This window comes from Wolffia australiana, chromosome 11 (genome assembly GCF_029677425.1).
Source record: "Wolffia australiana isolate 7733 chromosome 11, ASM2967742v1".
Classification (NCBI taxonomy): domain Eukaryota; kingdom Viridiplantae; phylum Streptophyta; class Magnoliopsida; order Alismatales; family Araceae; genus Wolffia; species Wolffia australiana.
Genome location: NC_135845.1, coordinates 4,740,593 through 4,747,560, shown reverse-complemented (window position 1 = coordinate 4,747,560; position 6,968 = coordinate 4,740,593). Strand labels below are relative to the sequence as shown.

The window sequence follows — 6,968 nt, the reverse complement described above, 5'->3', positions numbered from 1 at the left end:
TGCTTCTATGGCACAGTCACCCATAACATCTCACTATTTTGTTTCTCTGTTCTGAATAGAAATTTCCATTATTCTTCATCTATCACAACATATGTGTTAGTAAAGCTAGCTTCCCCTCCATCATCTTCATCGTCAAGAATCTTCTCTACATGGAATTTTAATCATCATACTACTTCAGCTAGGGCCATCAATTTCGTGCATCCAAATTACTTCAAAGCCTGTAGTTGAGAGAATCTAGTGGACATTTTCCTTCTAAACTCAGTCTTTATCCCTTCCTTGACCATCCCCATATTCTCAAATTCCTGCCATGACAAGTAAACCAAACCTTCTTCATGAAACCAATGATGAAACTCCTAACATGTCCACATTCATTGATATGCTCTGTTACATATTAGACAATTATTATTCTGGATCTTCACAAGAATAGTTATTCTTATCATTGAAACATCTTGTTGTTCTTATTGTTCGATACACCTTCACAATCAATAGCCTTCAATCACACTTGTTTTTCTTAAAGAACTTCCAACTGAGTGGAAATAACAAAAGACTAGTATATAACTTTGTTTTTTCGTCCACCAAGAGAGCTTAATCATCCTAACATAATCCACTATCAATGACTTTTGATCCTCTACAAGATATCCAACATGGAGAATATCTCTTTGTTTAGTCCCACAAAAATTGAATATATAAGATAATAAGAAGACTCTAGACAAATGGAATATGGAAAAAAAATTTAAAAAAATTGAGACATGTCATCAATAGTTAATGCATACTACTTTAGTACTGATGCAATTATCAGATCACGGTTACAATGAAATTTATCAATAAAACCCTGTCATAAGAAATACGTAGATTCTGGTATTGTTGGAATCTGCATTACCACATTATTCAATGATAGGATACAAAAAAACTTCTAACTTCTGAAGTCAATATTTACCTGGTAAAATAACGCCTTGTAAGGGTCATGGCTTATTAATACACTATTTAAATTCGTAGTCTTGATCACGTTATTTGTAACCGGGAGATAATTAGAGTCCTATAACAAAAATGAGCCAATATAAGTTATTCCAATAGGGACTCAGTGTTAAAACATAAATTGGGTTAGATATCTCAGTTTGAGACACATATTTCTACTGTCATATTTAATATCTTTTCCTCTTTTACAAGCTACACAAGGATCACATCACTAGAGACAATTATTGCTCAATAAATTAGAAAATAATTTTGCTCCTTTTGATATATTCCACCTGTTATTTATTTCATATAACTGAGTTAACCTAGAAAGAATTTATTCCTATTATAATATATACAATATTTTTTATTCAAAAATAATATTTTAAAACTTTTAAAAATATTTTTTTAGGAATTTAATGATTTTAGTAAAGTAGGCAAAGTAACAAAATAGGCAAGGTGCTAGATGTCATTACCTAGCTTTAGAATATGAAATACTCTTACGCGGAAGAAAAATTTACTGTGTTTACAGTGTCCATTTCTTTAGGTTTTTGCATCTTAATATAAATGCTATGATGACAAAACTGTCCTACTTTCTGTTGATACACTCAACCATATTGAAGGGAAAAAGAAGATGCACAGGTAGCATTTGCTGATATGGCTATTTGGTAGTGCAGAAAATAGCTTGTTATTACCTGGATGGTGAACTGCTATCAGTAGTCAATATTAATCTGAAAGCCAGATCACTGTACCTAAACATTAGTTTAAAAATACAGACATTAGTGCTATCCCTTTCTACTGATGCTTGACATAAAAGCAGAATGTTTAAGTTTTATAACTAGGAAGGTTTTGTTTTCTTACTGATCAATACAAACTTGTTGTGTATCTAAGTTTCCTCCTTCTCCATCAGATAATCTACCTGTAACTAAGAGATTTATAAAGTAATTATATATAGGAAAGATGTTTAGCTGGTAGGACCAATCTAAACCTGTTATCTACCTACAATCACTTTGTTCCGAATAGAGTCTCCTTCCGAAAGTCACAGACTAAAAAACTAACTATAACAAGTGTATGTCAGGCCCAATAATTTAAACTAGCTTTTTACCAGGCATCATCATGAAGTAACTTCCAGTAGTAGGGTGCACCTGGTACAGATTGTTATTGCTTCCATGCGCATCACATATCTGGACAAAATCAGGTGGTATACAATTTTTTTTTCCTAGTAAAACTCCATTGTTTAAAATAAAACTTAACTTTTAGATTTACTATCCTTTAAAATAAAACTTACCTTTTAAAATAAAACTTACTATCCTTCATGTGGACCGATCCATCTTACTGTGCTAGTGCTCAGGGTAATTATGTAAGTACCATTTCATGTGTAAGCGGTAACCCCTAATTAATTTCACTTAAATTCTGTCATTTTCTTGTGTTATAAAAACTGTATTTCAGCGTAGTATAAAAAATATAATTTCTTTGATTATTTTTATGTGGGGCATGAAGTATACCATTTTGAAAATTGTGACTGTAACAATATAAATGCACAAATTATACGTTTTTTTAATTAACAAAGTAAATAGTTTTCTAACAAAGCATTTCGGGCTGGTGAAGCATGGGTCAAAGGGTCCGCACACATCACTGTGAAACAAACCTAAAAGATATGGCTTCTATTATCAGGGTTTTTTAGGGTATTGACTTTTGCAGGATTTATTCAATCAACAAAATGGTGGAACTTACTGAACTCTAGGGATTTTAAAAGTCCCTCCTTCACAGGTCTTTCCACCACTGCTGGGGATATATGTCCCAACCTCCGTGCCATAGAATACCAGAATCTTGAGCAACTCTTGTCCTCGTGAGTGAACTAAACGGAGAAGTGGGTGTTTCAATTGAAGCAATGTTAAGCTTCAATAATCCGTATATTATTGTTGTAGCAATAGGAGTATTTCTCGTCATTAAAGAAATTCCAAATGAATCAAAATATACTATATATTTTCTTTAACTAGTTTTGTTGCAGAGATCAAATTTCTTCGAAAAGATGGAATGAAAAGGCAATTCTTCAAGATCATCTCTTCTCTGGTGTCCAGGGTGAGGCAATAATCTCCCACAGATTTAACATGAGACCGCATTCTATTGCCTGAGATGACAGATGCTTTGCTATCATTTGGGGTTCGCCCTGTCTGAAAATCCAACAAGATGGTTGAAATGTGCATACTGGCACCAGAGTTAATCAATCAATTCGATAGTGGAACAAATGCTAGTTTGGATTCATGTGTAGTTACGTAGTCTATACTTCCAGACTAACGCTTGGCCAACCATGCCTTCCTCTTCGTGCTGTCTTTCTTGGTGCGACCAAGTTTTATGCAGAAGCAACACTTCACCTTCGGAGCCAACCTCTTTGCCTTTGTGTGTCCTTTTGCTGCATGGCTATTGGTATGCAAGTTTCTTCATTGTTCATTTTTATCATTGTGAACATATAAGTTCACGTTATTCATCTTAGACTCAAGCATACTAGCAGCCTGATATTCATCCTGTTGGACACATTTGATACTTAACTCGTTAAGTCACCATAATTCCTTAACCGTATTCTAGGAGACTTTAAATACGTCAAAGGTTGCTGGTAGCATTTGTAAGATATAGTAAACCACATATTTTTCCAGCATGTGTATGTCAAGCTCGGCCATTTGCCGGATGATGTCACGCATTTGCATGATGTGTTCACAAACGCTCCCTATCTAGTGTAGTGCGTGTTGCTGAACCTTTTGAATCAGTGCTCCGGTTTAGCTTTCTCATTTGTAAAAAAAACTTATTTTATAGTGTCGAGAATGTTGAAGCAAGACAGTCTTTAGAAACAAGACTCCTAATGTCGCTTAGAATATGTTCCAGCATATAGGATATGGACAATTTGTTGGACTTGAACAATTTGGCATGATGTGCCCCCCACTCTACATCACTCTCCTCATTAGGATCGATTGGCTTAGTTTCATTGAAACATAAGTCTAAGTTCATAAGCCCTCGTTGGAACAGCAACGATTCCTTCCACTCAAGAAAATTGCCTCCACTTAACATGGGAACCCGAAGGCCAATGTGCTCTGTGTAAAGGGGTAAACAGAACACATTTTAAATTTTAATATTCGACAGCAGTAATTGGAACTCCACGTAGGTTGCTGAAAGCAATAACTCGTTGTTAAATTTAACATCGACCTATTGAGTTATGCACAATAAATGTATAGAGCACAGTACCATAGTATACTTTACTATTTATATTTAATACCCATGATCAAGATGCTATCTATGTTAATACGAGCATAATAGTCCTGCGTCGATGTGTACTTATTGTTCTCAATTATTAACACACAAGTTTGAAAGCCATTCTCATAGATTAAATTCAACTTTATATAACTCAACAAATAACCGCTCTTATATGGTGCCACGTAGGTAATCGCCCAAATTGACCTGATTAGATGCTGAGATTACTTGGCATTTCAAATATCAATCACACGTGTTCGAAGTTTGCAACATGAATTAAAACTGAATATGAAGAAAATTCATTATAATAATTATGGAATTAAAATATAGCAAGCCCATGTATAAAAACAAACAGTTGCAATTAATTTATAGAAAACTTTGCTTAATCCATTAAAATTTCAATAAACATCAAATAAATTAGTTTAATTTAGTTTAATATGCAAATAACTAGGCCATTGTATTAATTGACAAGACCCCTGTAAAATTAAGTGAAATTTAACAACCCAGCACTAAGTCGGCCGCGCTAAGCGGTGGCCCATTTTGCCAACCAAACTCTGGACCTCTTTGGGGGCTAAAATTGGCTGGTCACACTTCGTGGCAGCCCAAATGGGCTGCATAGGCCTAGGCCCTACTGGGCTTGCCCTTAGCGGGCCACGCTGAGTGGCAGCCCAAATGGGCTGCCCAGACGCATGCCCTATGGGGATTGCCCTTAGCAGGCTGATGTCGGACATCGTTGGGGACGTCGCCCGGTCAACACCGAGTATGATGGTTCTGTGGCGAGAAAGGATGGTGGTATCAAACATCAACGATGTCGTCATCTGACGGATCAACACCCTAACGGGTCAATGTAACTACGATGCGAAGATGAGCGCTTTGCGTGTTGTACATGTAGGCTCTGACTCGAGGGGGCGCCAAGCTCTAAGCTTGGATGGGTCACCGGGTGAGGGAGACGGCGGCCTCTTGAACCTCGTCAGAGCGACGAAGGCGTCTACGGCCAAGCGGAATCTATCCGTAGGGCTCTCACGTGACAGACGTACTCGTCCGTACTGGTAAGACACTCAAATGTCGTAGTTTTCTATCAATTTGTCTCTCGCACCTACCTCGCCCGAGCGCGGTGGAGTCAAAAGGAACGAGTACTGCAAACGGTAATTAAAACGAGTGGCAGGAGAGGACAGCGTACCTCGTTGGTGCGTAGGTCTTCGTGCAGGGTCGTCGACGGTCGGCAATGGTCGGAGCGGGTGTTGTAGAAAATCGGAGGAGAGATCACAGCAGCTTGACGAGCAAGGGTGATGCCGGAGCTATAATTAAAGGTCGGGGAAGAGAGGACGACAAGAGTGGCAGCAGTCACGGCTCCAACCGGAACTGGTCGTGATCGGTATGTGCTGGCGGTTGGACGGCGCAAACCAACGGGCAGCTACGGCGAGCGAACGGCAACGGGATGAGTTTTCCTTCGTGGCAGAATACCCACCCGATAGCGCGACGGCCGACGGGGTGGTGGGGTTCGACCGACGTATCTGCACACCGCTTGGTAGCTTATCCCCAACTGTAATTGGGTTGACTGGCGTATTGCGAACAAGTAGGAAGTCCAAATTTCGAGAGAGTTGAGTCAATCCCTGGCGGAGGAGTTCATAGAGGCGGAACTCGACAACCCAGGGGACCCCAACATTAGTGGGTGTGCCAATCACGGTGGCGTCCCACTAAGCGGGCAGTAACGGGCGGTAGGCTAAGTCGAGGGCCCAGCAGAATTCACAGCATTGTCGAGGGACGCTCCGTGCACAGAAATTCCTATCCTTATTCGGCCGATCTGGATCACGAGCGGCGGAGGTAAGGATCAAGCTTCCAATTCTGGCTTCTCGCCTGGTCGGCCATTTCCGAACAGTCCTCTTGTAGTGATCCTACGGCGGAGATGCTCCAGGGGCGATTTCAACTTCTCCGTTGAGATAGATTTCACATCGGCAGAAGAAGTCACGGCGGGAGCAATTACCCAGCGCCTGGCGCCTGAATCCCGTCGGCAGAAAGAATTCGGAAGAGGGGGGAGGGGGGTGTTCGGTCCCCTAGCATCTGCTGTTATTCGGCGGAAGGGCTCGATGGGTTTGATCACCTGGTGCCTGAAATTCCCCGGCAGAATCTGAAGACGTCATCCGCAATTCTATCGCGTGGCCGCCGAGCATTGGAAAACGACGTCTGATTTTCCCCGACGTCTGTCAACTCTGCTGAACCAAAAAGAAAAGGGACCCATCCACCTTGAACCACAACGGGAAGCACGCCCCTAGGGAAACCAGCTGATGCCAATTCGCTTCGATCGCGCACAGCACAGGGGAATTTCCCCCTCGCCAAGGTGACGATCGTGACCCACGGTAACTCAAAATTGTTTGCCCACCGAGGGGTCAAGGATTCCACCCTGCGTTTGAGAGGAAGGACGACCTGCAAGCAGATCAAATTTCTCTCCCAATCCTTCTGGATACCTCTTCTCCCCTCCCTTTCTGAGATCTCTTCACTGGATGAAGGGGGAAGACCATAGATTTCAACAAACGAAACTTTTCCTTGTTCTTGTTGTTCTGAAAGATTAGGACGCCCCCCCTCTTCCTTTATAAAGGGGGAAGAGGTCAATGGGCCCCCTTAAGTGGGTCAACAGGAGAAAGGGGTCCATTAGGGGGCATTTATATAATGGGCCCCCCATTACAAAGACAGAGGGGCGATTGAAATTATAAAAGAAAAGGGAAAGGGGAAAGGACTAGAGGCCCCTTCCCATGACGACAAAGATGGACATACGT

At 40.8% G+C, this 6,968-nt stretch overlaps 1 long non-coding RNA gene across 1 annotated transcript; it reads right to left on the bottom strand.

The window, feature by feature from the left end:
• Window positions 1-742: 742 nt before the first annotated feature.
• LOC144709895 (uncharacterized) lies at window positions 743-6,739 on the bottom strand. The gene is made up of 4 exons (XR_013583142.1): window positions 5,375-6,739; window positions 1,813-1,876; window positions 1,647-1,703; window positions 743-1,036 (listed from the first exon to the last, which is right to left on the bottom strand). It is a non-coding gene; the product is annotated as an uncharacterized LOC144709895 (long non-coding RNA).
• Between the last annotated feature and the right edge of the window lie 229 nt (window positions 6,740-6,968).